Below are 13,749 nucleotides of genomic sequence, written 5' to 3' on the forward strand. Positions count from 1 at the left end.
GTTCCCACTCCAGCCCCCCGCTTGGTGGATCCAGTTCCCCTGGCGTCCCAGAATCCAAAGAGGCCAACAAGGTCCCGGAAGTTTCCCCCGCCTTAACCCCCTTTTCCCCCATCTGCCTCTTGGCCTCCCCCTCCCCTTTCTTTCCTTCTATAACGGGCGCCCTCCTCTTCGCTTTCTTCTTCTTTGTAGGCTGCAAAAGAGAGACAACGCCCCCCTCCCCCGCCAGCCCCTCAACCATCCCTCTCAGCTCCTCCACTCGGGCACTCGACATCTCACTTTCCCCCCATTCCCCTACTGCTTCTCCCTGTTCCACCTCTCCCTCTGTTCCTGTTGCCGCACCATCCTCCTCCTCATCTCTCTCCTCTGTTGCCTTCTCCTGCCTCCCCACTCCGTTTTCTCCTTCCGCCTCCTGCCCCTCCTCTCCTTCTGCTCCATCCTTCTCGCTCCTTTTCCCTTCTTCTCTCCGTGCCTTTTGCGCCCCCTCCTCCTTCCTTGTGGCCTTTTCTTCTGGGCCTGATCCTGTTTCTGGGCCCCCTCTTCCTCTTCGTCCCCCATCCCCCGCCCCTGCTCCCCCTCCAGCCGCAGACGCGTATGACCCTTTACGAGCCGGGCACTCCCGCCACAGGTGTGTCGACGAGCCACACCCGTGGCACGCCTTGGGCTCGTCACAGTCCTTCGCCTCGTGCTCAGCAGATCCGCAAAATCTACACTTCTTTGTGCTGCACGAGGCGAGGACATGGCCGTAGGCCATACAGCGCCTGCAGAACGGGGGCTGACGTGCGTAGTACAGAGTCCCCCTGTCAGCCCCCAGGGAGAACATGGCCGGAGGATGAAGGTATCCACCCAGACCCCCCGGGTCCTCCCTGAGAAGGGCCTGGAAGCCTCTCCTCCCATTCCAGAACCCCAAAGAGTCCCTGAGGAGCCTCGGGGAGGAGACCCTGTCCATAAATCTCCCCAAAAAAGCCCTTACATCCTCGTCCTTGACGTGCAGGTTATATACATTGACCGTCACCAGCCTAAAATTGTTCTTTGCCAAACTTGTGACCTCATAGAAACTCATAGGCCTCTTCCCTCCCACAGCTCTCGCCTTCTTCAGGATCTCATCATGCATGGCCTCCGTGTAAAAAGTTACATCGTAGGCCTTCTCCATCGGGTTACCCTGCAGGCATAACACGTCCTTTACCTGCAGTTTCATTATTCCCATTAGGATCGTCCTCCCAAAAGTCTCTCTCCCTACTGGCTCCGTCTCCTTGTCGCTCCACGCAAACCTCACTGTATTTGCCAAGCCAATCCCAGGGACCGGTCTTCTTGGAATATTTTCCGCCATTTTTCCGAAAAAAAGCTCTCTCAAAAAGGAAGCCTCTAGAAAACCACAAAAACTTTACCGCCCTCCGGCCGTCGGCTTCCAGCTAGGCGAGCTCTGGGGCACCGCAGTACCAAGCTTGGTCCTAGCCGAAAGGCCGAGAAGCGATAACCCACAAATGGAACCCTGAAACCGCCGGACCCCCGGGGGTCTCGACAGACCTCAGCGGGTGGGTTGGCAAAAGCCAGCTCCTCTCTCCCTCCAACCCCCACTCAACCAACCCACCCACCCACCCACCCACCGTTTCCCTGGAAACAAACAGGCAGGTGTTTTTTGGAAAAAGTCGCTAATGCGTCTTTAAGTCACTATCCTGGCCCATCTCTGTCAATTTCCCTTGAAACAAGATACCGGGCTCTGCAAGAAGCAAAGCCGCTCCAAAAATACGTTGAACTCGTAAGTGTTCCTCTCCACGGAAGTCTTTAGTAAAAGGCGAAAGGCTTGTGCGTAATGAAGAGAAACCAGAGTCATATGGAAGTCAAGAGGTCGGGGCCCGAGACACACTCTGTGCACTCTAGGCAGGATTCCCGCGGGTGCTCCCGGAACCCACTCTTCCAAGTTTTCGAGGGCTGTCTGTGGATAAAAAGAAGGTCACAGACACAGAGGCACAGAGAGACAGAGACAGAGACAGAGACAGAGAGACAGAGACAGAGACAGAGACAGAGAGAGAGAGAGAGAGAGAGAGAGAGAGAGAGAGAGAGAGAGAGAGAGAGAGAGAGAGACACAATCCTGGCCCCAATTCTTTTTTAAAATTTTTTTTTTATTTTTAAGTAAAATGGCGGGAAACGGGGGACCCCATTGAAGAGCGCTTCGCCTTTCTTTCAGTTTGAATGTTTCTTTCCTTCTCTTCTTCTGCTAGCCAGCCAGCTAGCTAGCCAGCTGTTTACATAGCTTTGTGAATGTGCATTTTCCCTTGACAACGGGAGAAAAGTGTTGCACCGTTCCCGGAGGTACTGCAATACCGGGTCGATGCGTGGAGCGGACGGAGCAAGCCCCATTTCCGACTCCCTGTTCGAAAAATCCATTTAATATGTAGTCCCCCGATGGGGGACGTATCAGATATTAAACTGATAAGAACAGATTTTTTTTTTTTATCAAAATATTTTTATTACTTTCCAATAACCAAACAATAATCTTCCAAACTTCAGTCAACTTAGATTACTTTCCAAAAACCAAACAATAATCTTCCAAACTTCAGTCAACTTAAATATACAATCCCACCAAACTACAACTAATCATTCCAATACTAACTAATTTTAACCTACTCCCAAAAACAATAGCCAATGACCTACAAACTACCAATATACACCACCATATTACAGCAATTCCTCACCCAGTGCCCCCCTTCTCTATCTTGTCTGACTGTGACCTTACATCACTCCCATCTCCCACCATCCCCCCTCCCCTGAACACAGCAACAGCACCCGGCACATTCCCCACCCTCAGGTCCATCACCCCCCCCTCTTCCGGACTCCGCTCCGGGGACATCGCATCCACAAATAAATAGTCAGACTCCCCCTCCATCATCCAGGTTTGAGCCATACCCGGGAGGTCAAGCTCAGCGAGGGGTTTAAAAGAGGATGGAGTCGGAGCCCACGAGGGCCCCGCTACCTCCCCATCCCCCGTTCTGCCCCCCCCCCCCTTCTTTCCACCCTTCCTCCTTACCACCTTTTTTGGCCTCTTGCAAGGAGGGATATTATCCGACGGGTTTTGGAAAATTGCGTCACACACCGTGCCTTCCTTTTCCTTTGCTAATCCCCTTTCCTTCTCTATCAAACCCCTCACCATCTCTCTCAACTCCTCCATCCTTTTCTTCCCCACTATATTGCCCACCCCGCCCAATCGCCCTTCCAGTTCCTTCTCCATCTTGTCCTCCACCTCCTTCGTCTCCGCTGTTTTTTCCTCTGTGCTCTCCACTCTCACCGTCTCCTCACTCTCCTCCATCCTCGTTGCAGTCTTCTTCTTCTTCTTTTTCTTTTCCTTTTCTCCTTCAACCTCCTTCCCAACTCCTTCTCCTTCCATCCCGGCCACCTCTTCTTCAGCCCCGACCACCTCTCCTTCTGTCCCGTCCTCCTCTTTTTCCATCCCGTCCTCTTTCTCTGTCCCAGCTCTCTCCTCCTCTTTTTCTTGTCCTCCCTCCGACTCCATCTGGTCAGTCCTTCCACCCCCTTCTTCCGGCTCCTCTCTTTCTCGTCTTCCTCCATCCTCCGCTCTCGCTCCCCCCCCAGCTGCAGACGAGTATGACCCCCGCCGAGCCGGGCAATCCCGCCACAGGTGCGCTTCCGAGCCACACCCGTGGCATTTCTTCGGCTCGACGCAATCCCTCGCCTCGTGCTCAGCCGATCCACAGTATCTGCACCTTCTCGTGCTGCACGAGGCGAGTGTGTGGCCGTAGGCCATACATCGCCTGCAGAACGGAGGCTGACGGGCATAGTGTAACGTCCCCCTGTCAGCCCCCAGGGAGAACAACGCTGGAGGATGGAGGTAGCCATCCATCCCCTTCGGGTCCTCTCTGAGGAGAGCCTGGAAACATCTCCTCCCATTCCAAAATCCCAAGGAATCTTTGACATGCTTTGCTGAGGAGATGTTGTCCAGGTACCTCCCCAGAAAGGCCCTCACCTCCTCGTCCTTCACGTAGGGGTTATACATGGTAACCGTTACCAGCCTAAAATTTTTCCTTGCCAAGCTTGACACTGTGTATTGACACATTGGCTTCTCCTCCTCTACTTCTTTCACCTTCCTCATTACCCCGTCATGCTTCTCTTCCGTATAAAACGTCACCTCGTAGGCAACTTCCAACGGGTTCTCCTGGAGGCAAAACACATCCTTAACCTCCAACCCGAGCATTCCCATCAACAGGGCCCTTCCAAAACTCTCCCTTCCCAACGGCTCCTTTTCTTTCTCCTTCCATGCAAATCTTATGGTATTTGCTACACCAATGCCAGGGACCGACGTGCGCATGGCGTTCCTTGCCATCTTCTCCCAGCTCTCTCAAAAAGAGAAGCAAAAAATGACCTTGCCAATTGAAAAAACCCGGGAATTATTCCGACCAACAAAACCTATCGCCCTCCTATCTCCGACCTTCTGACTCAGCGAGCTCTGGGGCACCTCGGTACCAAGCTTGATCTGAGCCAAAAGGCCGAGAAGCAATAACCCACAAATGGAACCCTGAAACCGCCGGACCCCCGGGGGTCTCGACAGACCTCAGCGGGTGGGTTGGCAAAAGCCAGCTCCTCTCTCCCTCCAACCCCCACTCACTCAACCACCCACCCACCCACCCACCGTTTCCCTGGCAACAAACAGGCAGGTGTTTTTTGGAAAAAGTCGCTAATGCTTAAGTCACTATCCTGGCCCATCTCTGTCAATTTCCCTTGAAACAAGATACCGGGCTCTGCAAGAAGTAAAGCCGCTCCAAAAATACGTTGAACTCGTAAGTGTTCCTCTCCACGGAAGTCTTTAGTAAAAGGCGAAAGGCTTGTGCGTAATGAAGAGAAACCAGAGTCATATGGAAGTCAAGAGGTCGGGGCCCGAGACACACTCTGTGCACTCTAGGCAGGGTTCCCGCGGGTGCTCCCAGAACCCACTCTTCCAAGTTTTCGAGGGCTGTCTGTGGATAAAAAGTCTGTGGATAAAAAGAAGGTCACAGACACACAGAGAGAGAGAGAGAGAGAGAGAGAGAGAGAGAGAGAGAGAGAGAGAGAGAGAGAGAGAGAGAGAGAGAGAGAGAGAGAGAGAGAGAGAGAGAGAGAGAGAGAGAGAGAGAGAGAGAGAGAGAGAGAGAGAGAGAGAGAGAGAGAGAGAGAGAGAGAGAGAGAGAGAGAGAGAGAGAGAGACAATCCTGGCCCCAATTCTTTTTTTTTTTTTTTTTAAAGTAAAATGGCGGGAAACGGGGGACCCCATTGAAGAGCGCTTCGCCTTTCTTTCAGTTTGAATGTTTCTTTCCTTCTCTTCTTCTGCTAGCCAGCCAGCTAGCTAGCCAGCTGTTTACATAGCTTTGTGAATGTGCATTTTCCCTTGACAACGGGAGAAAAGTGTTGCACCGTTCCCGGAGGTACTGCAATACCGGGTCGCTGCGTGGAGCGGACGGCGCAAGCCCCATTTCCGACTCCCTGTTCGAAAAATCCATTTAATATGTAGTCCCCCGATGGGGGACGTATCAGATATTAAACTGATAAGAACAGATTTTTTTTTTTACAAAATATATATTTATTACTTTTCAAAACCAAACAATAATCATCCATAATTCCGTCAACTTAAATATCTACTACCAACAAACTACAACTAATCATTTCAAATCCAATAACTATAACCAAATCCAAAAACCAATATCCAATAACCTACAATATACTCCACCTATATTACAACAAATACTCACCCAGTGCTCCCCTTCTCCATCCCGGCTACCTGTGACCCCACCTCCACTCCTAAATCCACTAAAACACCCCCCTCAACCACCATCTCCCCTCCACTGAACACAGCAACAACACCCGGCACATTCCTCCCACTCAAATCCATCGCCCCCTCCTCTGGACTCCTGACCGGGGATGTCACACCCCCAAATAAAAAGCCTGTCTCTCCCTCCATCATCCATGTATTTGCCATACCTGGGAGGTCCAGATCAGCCAGGGGCTTGAAAGTTGTAGAAGACGGAGCCCACGAGGGCCCCGCTACCTCCCCATCCCCCCGTTCTGCCTCCCCCCCCTTCTTTCCACCCCTCCTCCTCACCACCTTCTTCGGCCTCTTGCTCGGAGGTGTATCGAGCACAGGTTCCTCACCTGTAGCGACACCCCCAGTGCTTGCCCTCTCCTTTCCCTTTCCCCATTCTCTCTCTACCAGTTCCCTCACCATACCTCTCAACTCCTCCACCCTTGCCCTCGCCGCTTCACTGTCCCCCCAATCCTTCACGCCCCTTCGTCCTTCCGCCTCTCCTTCCGGTTCCTTCTCCATAATCTCCTCCACCTCCTTCCTCTCCACCGTTGTCTCCTCTAATCTCTCCGTCTCCTCACTCTCCTCCATCCTTGTCGCAGTCTTCTTCTTCTTTTTCTTCTTCTTTTCTCCTTCCACCTCCTTCCCTTCCTCTATTCCGACCACCTCTCCTTCCATCCCGTTCTCCTCTCCTCCTGTACCGACCACCTCTCCTTCTGTCCCGTCCATCTCTCCTTCCATCCCGGCCACCTCTCCTTCTGTCCCGTCCACCTCTCCTTCTGTCCCCGCTCTCTCCTCTTCTTTTTCTTCTCCTTTCTCCGACTCCTTCTGTGCAGTCCTTCCACCTGTGTCTTCCGGCTCTTGTCTTCCTCCATCCCCCGCTCTCGCTCCCCCCCCAGCTGCAGACGCGTATGACCTCCGCCGAGCCGGGCAATCCCGCCACAGGTGTGCTACCGAGCCACACCCGTGGCATTTCTTCGGCTCGACGCAGTCCCTGGCCTCGTGCTCTTCTGAACCACAGAACCTGCACCTCCTGACTCCACACGAGGCCAGGGTATGGCCATAGGCCATACATCGCCTGCAGAAAGGAGGCTGACGGGCATAGTACAATGTCCCCCTGTCAGCCCCCAGGGAGAACATCGCTGGGGGATGTAGGTAACCGTCCACGCCTTTTGGGTCTTCCCTGAGGAGTGCTTGAAAACACCTCCTCCCAGTCCAAAACCCCAGGGAGTCCCTGAGGAGCCTTGCAGAAGAAACATTATCCATGAACCTCTCCAGGAATGCCCTTACCTCCTCGTCCTTGACATGAGGGTTATATACGTTTACTGTCACCAGCCTAAAATTATTCTTGGCCAGACTTGTGACCTCATAATTACATATAGGGCTCTCTCCTTCCACCGCCCTCCCCTTCTTCATAATGTCTTCATGCATCTCCTCCGTGTGGAACGTAACATCATAAGCATTCTCCGACGGGTTATCTTGGAAGCACAGAACGTCTTTAACTGCCAATTTTAGCTCCCCCATCAAGACCGTTCTGCCAAACTTGTCTCTCCCGAATGGCTCTGTGTCCTTTTTCCTCCATGCAAACCTCACGGTGTTTGCGATCCCAATCCCAGGGAACATTCTTCTTGGCACCTCTCTCGTCATTCTCTCGGGCATCAAGCTCTCTTCAACAAAAGAAGCCTCTGATAGAAAAGGACACGAAAAAATCCTTTCTATGCAACAAAACAATAAACCTTCCTCCCTCCGGACTTCCTTCGACCTTTTGGCTCAGCGGGCTCTGGGACACCTCGGTGTCAAGCTTGATCTGAGCCAAAAGGCCGAGAAGCGATAACCCACAAATGGAACCCTGAAACCGCCGGACCCCCGGGGGTCTCGACAGACCTCAGCGGGTGGGTTGGCAAAAGCCAGCTCCTCTCTCCCTCCAACCCCCACTCAACCAACCCACCCACCCACCCACCCACCGTTTCCCTGGAAACAAACAGGCAGGTGTTTTTTGGAAAAAGTCGCTAATGTGTCTTTAAGTCACTATCCTGGCCCATCTCTGTCAATTTCCCTTGAAACAAGATACCGGGCTCTGCAAGAAGCAAAGCCGCTCCAAAAATACGTTGAACTCGTAAGTGTTCCTCTCCACGGAAGTCTTTAGTAAAAGGCGAAAGGCTTGTGCGTAATGAAGAGAAACCAGAGTCATATGGAAGTCAAGAGGTCGGGGCCCGAGACACACTCTGTGCACTCTAGGCAGGGTTCCCGCGGGTGCTCCCGGAACCCACTCTTCCAAGTTTTCGAGGGCTGTCTGTGGATAAAAAGAAGGTCACAGACACAGAGGCACAGAGAGACAGAGAGAGAGAGAGAGAGACACACACACACACAATCCTGGCCCCAATTCTTTTTTTTTTTTTTTTTTAAGTAAAATGGCGGGAAACGGGGGACCCCATTGAAGAGCGCTTCGCCTTTCTTTCAGCTTGAATGTTTCTTTCCTTCTCTTCTTCTGCTAGCCAGCCAGCCAGCTAGCCAGCTGTTTACATAGCTTTGTGAATGTGCATTTTCCCTTGACAACGGGAGGAAAGTGTTGCACCGTTCCCGGAGGTACTGCAATACCGGGTCGATGCGTGGAGCGGACGGAGCAAGCCCCATTTCCGACTCCCTGTTCGAAAAATCCATTTAATATGTAGTCCCCCGATGGGGGACGTATCAGATATTAAACTGATAAGAACAGATTTTTTTTTTTACAAAATATATATTTATTACTTTTCAAAACCAAACAATAATCATCCATAATTCCGTCAACTTAAATATCTACTACCAACAAACCAACAAACAAAATTGCGTCCAGCTTGAGGGGGAGATGTGGTACCCCCCTACCTCCCTCCCCGATGGGACAGAGCATGCGCGCCCTGGCGACCCACTCGTACCTGCCACCCCACATGAACTGAAACACGAGCCTCACTAGAGGCCTCCTCAGACAAGCTGGCAATGGGTAGATGTACGCCAAGTACAAAAGAGATGGCAATACATCCACCTTTAGGACCAGGACCTTACCTATAAAGGACAAAGACCTAGCCTTCCACATTGCCAACTTCTTCTGTACCACTGCAATACCCATGTTCCAGTTCAGCGTCGCTGAGCCAGAGGTCTCAAAATGGACCCCGAGAATCCTCAGGGCCCCCTCACAGAGAGATAACCCCCCGGGCACATCCGTCCTACCGCGCCATCTTCCGAAAAACTTAACGGAAGACTTTGCATGATTCAGAACCGCCCCCGACGCTTGGGTGAAATCCCCAATGATGGCAAGAGACCTTGTCAGGCACGAGTCCTTGCACAACAGCAAGGAAGTGTCGTCGGCGTACTGCGTCATCTTAACACGCAGCCCGCCGCTCCCAGGGATCAACAAGCCCTCCACCCCTGTGTCTGCCCTAATGGCAGCCCCCAGAGGCTCCATGTACAGTACGAAGAGGAGGGCCGAGAGTGGGCATCCCTGCCTGACCCCAGACGAGAGGTCAAAAACGTCACCTAAGTGACTATTTACACTAACTCGACACCCCGCTCCGACATATAATGTACGGATCCATCCTATAAACTTCTCCCCAAATCCTAATCTACCTAATACCCTGAATAGAAAATATCTATTCACGCGATCAAAGGCTTTCGCCTGATCTAGCGCTGCTACCATTAAAGACAGCCCTCTATCCTCAACCCAGGCGATGGAGTCCCTAATCAACTGTAGGTTCCATCTTATAGAGCGGCCCTCTACCCCGCACGTCTGATCCTCATGGACGACGTAGGGAAGGGCTGTGCGCAACCGGTCTGCTAAAACCTTTGCAAGAATCTTGTAATCTACGCACAGCATGGTCAATGGCCGCCAGTTGCCAAGGTCAGTTGCTTCCCCCTTCTTATAAAGAAGTGACAGCACACCAACAGCCATTGATCCCCCCGGGACCCCCGTCTCAAGGATGGCCTTCAAGACTTCGAGGACAACCGGTCCAAGTATACCCCAAAACTTGAGGTAAAACTCCGCCGGCAGCCCATCCATCCCAGGCACCTTCCCTTTTCCCTTCCTCCTAAGAGCGCTCTCAACCTCTTCTAGTGAGATCTGGGCCTCCATCACGTCTCTAATGTCCTCCGGCAAGTGTTCTAAAAACACATTTCCCTGCTCTACATCTATTTCCCTTTCCTTAAATAAACTTCGGAAATGATCAGTTGTCACCCTGACCATCTCCTCTGGTTTACTTACTACACTCCCATTTACTTCCCTAACGGCATGCATTACCTTCCTACTCTGCCTGGCCCTAACCGACTTAAAGAACATAGCGGAACAAGTCTCATTATGTTCTAGAAAGCCACTATGCGCACGCTCCAGGAAAGCTCGAGCCTTCTGCTCCTGCAGCTCCCTGAGCTGCGCCTTTAGGGCTGCGAACCTCTCCCAGTCAACCGACCCGCCGAGGTTGCCCGCCTCGTACTCGAGTTCAATTAACCTTTGGATACGATCCACCTCCCTCCTTTCCTCCCTTTTTTTCCTTTTACAATATCCTATTATAAAAGCCCTAATCCTCACCTTCACTAAATCCCACCACTCTAACACCCCCTCGCACATGGACCGGAGGCCGTCAAGCCTCCGAAAGAAACAAAAAAATGCGTCAACGAAAGCCTGCCCCTCCAGTATATCCCGATCTAACTTCCAGTACCCCCTACCGAAGAGGCAGACTGGCGACCCCACCTGCAGGAACACCCCGTCGTGATCCGTGAAGAACACAGGCAACAGGCGCCCAGACAACTGACCCAAAGACCTGGATACAAAAATGTAGTCGAGCCTCCGCGCAACCCCCCTGGAGTTGCGCCATGTAGGACCGACCATTGCCGGAGTAGTATGCAGGCCACCATCAACCAGACCATGGCACGCCATTAGCCCGGTGATTGCGCCTGCACTACTATCACCACCTACCCCTAAATCTATATTAAAGTCCCCTCCTATCACCAAGTGCCTATTTGTGACACACAGGGGCGCCAGACAGTCCACCATCTCCCTTCTGTCTGCCGCCACCTGTGGCCCATATACCCCAATTAACCTATACCTAGCTTCTCTATACACTACATCTATCCCCAATACTCTACCCTGCATTATAACAAAAGTGCTCTCTACCTTAACCTCTTTATTCCCACACAAAATTCCTACTCCTGTTGAGTGCACCCCTCCTATGCCCCAAAAAGATTTCCCCTTATCCCACTCCCTCCTAAATCTACACACATCCCCACCATCCCTCAGGTGAACCTCCTGTAAAAAACAAAAATCAAACCCCACACCCTCTAAAAAATTAAACACCGCCCTCCTTTTAATAACATCCCTCAACCCCCTTACATTTAAACTAAACAATTTAACAGAAATATTCATTTACAAACAAAAATATTTATTTACAAATAAACAAAAACCCTCAATAAATAACCCCAAACCAAACAAAAAACAGGAGACTCACCCGATGCTCCCCTGGTCCATCTCCACCGGCGGGGACGTCCTCTTCTCTCCTGACGCCCCCCCGTCCTCCTCCATCTCTCCAACCCAGGATGCAGGCAGTGTGTTAGGCCGAGTGCCCTGCATCCTGGGTTCCCCACCACCACCATCCACCCCCCCCTCCCTGTATGCCTCGGGGCTGAGTGTAGGGGACCCCATCTCCCCAAACAGGAGTTGGGATCCCTCTATCGCACAGCCCACAGACCCCTCACTTGAGTCATCCTCCACTAGGATGTAAGGGGCTGAGGCAAACAGGGAGGCCAATGCACCCCCCCTCCCTCTCACTTCCTGCCAACTTCCCCCTCTTCTTTCCTTTCTTCTTTGGTGAAGGAGGTAGCGGGGAGACACAACGTCCCTTCCCCGCTAACTCCTCCACCAATCCCCTTGTCTCTTCCTCAAGGAAGCCTGGCAGGCTGTCCCCCCACTCCTTCCCCCCATCTCCCCCTCCCACCCCTCCCACCTCCACCCCTCCCTCCGTCCCCGTCACTGTCACCGTTCCCTCTTCCACTCCTTCTCGCACCACTGTCCCTCTCTCCCTCTTCTCCGCTCCTTCCCGTTCTTCCGCCTTCTTTTTCTTCTCTCCTTCTTTTTCCGTCTTTTCCTCTTCTCTCCTCTTTCTTCTCACCTCTTCCGTCTTCCCATCCTCTTCCCTTGCCGTCTTTTCCCCTGTGCCATCCGTACAATCCGCACGCGTCCTTTCTTTCCTCCCCCCATCCCCCGCTCCCCCCCCAGCTGCAGACGCGTATGACCTGTGACGAGCCGGGCAATCACGCCACAGGTGTGCTCTCGAGCCACACCCGTGGCAAGCCTTGGGCTCGTCACATTCCTTGGCCTCGTGCTCTTCTGACCCACAGAACCGACACTTCTTGGTGCTGCACGAGGCCAGGATATGGCCGTAGGCCATACAACGCCTGCAGAACGGGGGCTGACGGGCATAATACAACGTCCCCCTGTCAGCCCCCAGGGAGAACATCGCCGGAGGATGGAGGTAGCCATCCACACTCTTCGGGTCCTCCCTGAGTAACACCTGGAACCCTCTCCTCCCGTTCCAGAAACCCAGGGAGTCCCTGAGGTACCTCGCTGAGGAGATATTGTCCACATACCTCCCCAGAAAGGCCCTCACTTCCTCTTCCTTCACATGCGGATTGTACATGTTTACGGTGACCACCCTGAAGTTGTTCTTGGCCAGGCTGGTCACCGCGTAATGGCACAGGGGTCCTTCTCCTTTCTCTTCCTTCACCTTCTTCATTACTTCATTATGCTTTTCTTCCATATTCAAAGTCACATCATAACCCTTCTCCACCGGGTTCCCCTGGAGGCAGAGAACATCTTTTACCTTCAGTTGGAGGCACCCCATCAGTATGGTCCTCCCGAAGGTTTCTCTCCCCCAGGGCTCCTTTTCTTTTTCCTTCCATGAGAACCGCACAGTGTTGGCCAACCCAATCCCAGGAACCGACCGGGGCATCTTCTCCTGCGCCATCTCCGCAAGGAGGATAGCGCACCTGGCTCTTGAACCTCCTCCAAAAATGGAAAAAAAGCAAATCCAAGTTAGCAAATAATTAATTAAATACAAAAACCGGGAAAAAAAAAAACAACCTTTACCGCTCTCCTAGTTCGACCTTCTGACTCAGCGGGCTTTGGGGCACCTCGGTACCAAGCTTGATCTGAGCCAAAAGGCCGAGAAGCGATAACCCACAAATGGAACCCTGAAACCGCCGGACCCCCGGGGGTCTCGACAGACCTCAGCGGGTGGGTTGGCAAAAGCCAGCTCCTCTCTCCCTCCAACCCCCACTCAACCAACCCACCCACCCACCCACCGTTTCCCTGGAAACAAACAGGCAGGTGTTTTTTGGAAAAAGTCGCTAATGCGTCTTTAAGTCACTATCCTGGCCCATCTCTGTCAATTTCCCTTGAAACAAGATACCGGGCTCTGCAAGAAGCAAAGCCGCTCCAAAAATACGTTGAACTCGTAAGTGTTCCTCTCCACGGAAGTCTTTAGTAAAAGGCGAAAGGCTTGTGCGTAATGAAGAGAAACCAGAGTCATATGGAAGTCAAGAGGTCGGGGCCCGAGCGCTTCGCCTTTCTTTCAGTTTGAATGTTTCTTTCCTTCTCTTCTTCTGCTAGCCAGCCAGCTAGCTAGCCAGCTGTTTACATAGCTTTGTGAATGTGCATTTTCCCTTGACAACGGGAGAAAAGTGTTGCACCGTTCCCGGAGGTACTGCAATACCGGGTCGATGCGTGGAGCGGACGGAGCAAGCCCCATTTCCGACTCCCTGTTCGAAAAATCCATTTAATATGTAGTCCCCCGATGGGGGACGTATCAGATATTAAACTGATAAGAACAGATTTTTTTTTTTTTTTACAAAAAATAATTTATTTACCATCAATACCATTCATTCTTTTACAAAATCATATTTCTCATTCATTCTTATTAAACTCTATTTACAAAAAAACACCCAAC

At 52.1% G+C, this 13,749-nt stretch overlaps 5 non-coding genes and 3 pseudogenes across 5 annotated transcripts; all 8 read right to left on the minus strand.

Moving 5' to 3' along the window:
• Nucleotides 1–1,713: 1,713 nt before the first annotated feature.
• On the minus strand, nt 1,714–1,830 carry LOC149972678 (U5 spliceosomal RNA). Its single transcript, XR_016490808.1, has one exon. It is a non-coding gene; the product is annotated as a U5 spliceosomal RNA (small nuclear RNA).
• A 458-nt stretch (nt 1,831–2,288) lies between these two features.
• Nucleotides 2,289–2,463, minus strand: LOC118945557 (U2 spliceosomal RNA; annotated as a pseudogene).
• A 2,283-nt stretch (nt 2,464–4,746) lies between these two features.
• Nucleotides 4,747–4,864, minus strand: LOC118945573 (U5 spliceosomal RNA). The gene has a single exon (XR_005040688.2). It is a non-coding gene; the product is annotated as a U5 spliceosomal RNA (small nuclear RNA).
• Nucleotides 4,865–5,389: 525 nt separating this feature from the next.
• Nucleotides 5,390–5,564, minus strand: LOC118945542 (U2 spliceosomal RNA; annotated as a pseudogene).
• A 2,294-nt stretch (nt 5,565–7,858) lies between these two features.
• Nucleotides 7,859–7,975, minus strand: LOC118945575 (U5 spliceosomal RNA). Its single transcript, XR_005040690.2, has one exon. It is a non-coding gene; the product is annotated as a U5 spliceosomal RNA (small nuclear RNA).
• Nucleotides 7,976–8,349: 374 nt separating this feature from the next.
• Nucleotides 8,350–8,524, minus strand: LOC149972679 (U2 spliceosomal RNA; annotated as a pseudogene).
• A 4,690-nt stretch (nt 8,525–13,214) lies between these two features.
• LOC149972680 (U5 spliceosomal RNA) lies at nt 13,215–13,331 on the minus strand. The gene has a single exon (XR_016490812.1). It is a non-coding gene; the product is annotated as a U5 spliceosomal RNA (small nuclear RNA).
• Nucleotides 13,332–13,481: 150 nt separating this feature from the next.
• LOC118943656 (U2 spliceosomal RNA) lies at nt 13,482–13,665 on the minus strand. The gene has a single exon (XR_016490806.1). It is a non-coding gene; the product is annotated as a U2 spliceosomal RNA (small nuclear RNA).
• Between the last annotated feature and the right edge of the window lie 84 nt (nt 13,666–13,749).

Source organism: Oncorhynchus mykiss, chromosome 22, assembly GCF_057628025.1.
Source record: "Oncorhynchus mykiss isolate SJ-2025 chromosome 22, ASM5762802v1, whole genome shotgun sequence".
In the NCBI taxonomy this organism is placed as follows: Eukaryota; Metazoa; Chordata; class Actinopteri; order Salmoniformes; family Salmonidae; genus Oncorhynchus; species Oncorhynchus mykiss.